We start from the raw sequence: 2,500 nt of genomic DNA on the forward strand, positions 1-2,500 counted from the left end.
GAAGTCGGTCGCGGCGCACCACCAGCGGAGTAAATGCGCTTGGCGACAGCCGTGCCTGTGCGGGGAGTGGTCCCAGCAGAGGAGATCCGCCAGACCCCAACGCGGGGACATGCTCGGCGCAAATTCACAGGACCGGAGACCGTCCCCCATCCACGGCAGGAGGCGAATCATGGAAGTGCCGGCAGGTTACTCGAGTGGAAGGGTCAGCCTGATTCCTGCCTTGCCAGAGGCCCGGGCACGGCGGTGACGACTCGCCGCCCAGGACGTGCGAGGTGCCAGCCGACAGAGACTGCACGACGGTGAGAGAGAGTTGCTGAGACACAAGTGGCGAACGGTCGCACAGGCACGGCACGCACATCGATCGGCAGCCGCAGAAAGGCACGGCCTTCAGTGGGGCCGGTGGGCGATGCCGCTCCTAAACCCAGCGGCCCCGAGCCGGACGAGTTGAGGAAGGCACGCCGACGGTGACAGGGTACGGAAGACACAGCGGTGGCCCCAGACAGCCCAACGTTCCGCCGTCCTCCCGATGGCCAGGAAGACCATGCAGGGGTTGGCTGGGCGCTTGGTAGGTGTGCCTGCACGGTGACGGAGCACACACCACGACCACCAACCCCTCCGTGCCTCCCGAGACCGGTGGCAGGACCGAGCAGAAACGTCTGGACTGAACGGGAGAGCCAAAAGCCAGCAATCCATGCGCGTGCGACCGTCGAAGTCACAGCGTTCGATGAAAACCTCCTCCCTCGGCCAAGCACTCAGCGCCAGCAGGGGAGACAGGATCAGACGCCCCACCGGCCTCTTAAGGCCGAGGACGAACCACGAGACGGACGGCTGCAGCAGCGGGCGGCCTGCAGCTCCCAGACACGGTCTGTGCCTCTCAACACTTTCAATCGATCAACCATCGAGTCGGGTCAGCGTGTCGAACCGGCGAGCTCCACGGTGAGGCTGGCAGCGCACCAGCACCGGACCTCTGCGGCTCCCTTCACTGTTTCCACTACTAGCCAACCGAGAGACGGACCCAGTGCGGACGTGCAGAGCCTAGGCAGACCCCACAGGAGGCTGAACATTTCGAGGCAGCTCCGTGTCCCAAAGATGAAGCGGTGCACATCGCCGTGTAAACCACCGACAGCCATTCTGGGCCCGGTGACAGCCGTACTGGCCCCACTGCCACGACACAGACGGACACCAGGCCGCGCTCCCCAGCAGGGGAATGGCGTCGAGCCTGACGAACGGAATGTGCAGGGTGCGGGGAAAGGCCAAGCGCTCCGACGCTGGAAGGCTCAGGAGTCTGAACTTCGGGGGACAAAGAGGACGGGTCCTCTGCGACACCCCAGCCGCGCTCTCTCCAGCCAAGGCGAGTGCGATTGATTGCCAATGACCCTCTGAACGCACTTTGCGGCCCCGGGTTCTTCCCGGGGCCACGCCTGTCTAAGTGTTGATGATCAATGTGTCCTGCAATTCACATTAATTCTCGCAGCTAGCTGCGTTCTTCATCAATGCACGAGCCGAGTGATCCACCGTTAAGAGTTGTCTGAGTTTGTTTTCGGTCACTCCCTCGCCAGAGGAAAGCGACCCGGACCGCACATACACTCCCCACCTTAGCAGCACCCACCTGCACGCCGGCGTGCGGGCGGAGCAGGGTGGCGTGAAGCTGTGGGGAGCACCCGCCTGGTGCGGCCCGCGGAGACATATGTCTACGGAAAAAAAAAATACTGGGCGCCCAAGAGGCGATGCATATCGGCACGCACTGCAGCGACGGAGGCAGATTCTCCGCCACCATGTCGCCCGCCGAGTGTTACGAGGCCTGCAGCAGCTTTGCCCTTGGAAAACCAGAGTCGGAAACGGGACCAGCAATCGGTTCATCAGCGTCACTGACCCGTGCACGTGGCGGACTTCTGCGAGGAGTCGGGGGCCGCACTGGCCAGAGCTGATGCCCGCCTGGCCCGGCTTCTACGGAGGTGGGCTGGGAAACGTGGTAACGGCTCGTCAAACCCGTTTCCTCCCTCACAACGCAGCTTGCCCGCAAGCCACCGACCACCGATCGACGCCAGGCACCCCGACCGAGAGTGCAATCGCTCGTTAACCCGGCTGGCAGTTCGCTGGGGATCACTCCTGCACGGAGCTCGAGAACCAACGGGCGGCAACTCAGGAGTCTTTAAACCGTCACCCCCAGCCCGCAAACGCACAGAGGCCCTGACGGGGATGTGCGAGTGACGAGCTGAAGGGAATAGGTACCCCCTGGGGTTGAAGGGTGCGTGACTAGATAGCAACGACGTAAACCCAACCGATTTGGGAACGAAAGACCCACGCCTGCATCACCAGCTTCGTTTCCCATGGCTGGAGAGTACACCGAAGCCCACCGTCTGTCACGAGCTCCCGAAGACACGGTGCCGCCAAGCAGCAGGACCAGACCTGGTGTGGCTCCCTTCGCCGATCACAGACCGGTCGGCACTGCTGACGAGACGGTGGAACGGGCAGTACGAACCCACCCGCCCGCGTGCTT

The 2,500-nt window shown here is 63.4% G+C and overlaps 1 pseudogene; it reads right to left on the bottom strand.

Moving 5' to 3' along the window:
• Positions 1 to 1,383: 1,383 nt before the first annotated feature.
• On the bottom strand, positions 1,384 to 1,526 carry LOC140461192 (5.8S ribosomal RNA; annotated as a pseudogene).
• Positions 1,527 to 2,500: the final 974 nt, after the last annotated feature.

Source organism: Chiloscyllium punctatum, chromosome 36 (assembly GCF_047496795.1).
Source record: "Chiloscyllium punctatum isolate Juve2018m chromosome 36, sChiPun1.3, whole genome shotgun sequence".
Classification (NCBI taxonomy): Eukaryota; Metazoa; Chordata; class Chondrichthyes; order Orectolobiformes; family Hemiscylliidae; genus Chiloscyllium; species Chiloscyllium punctatum.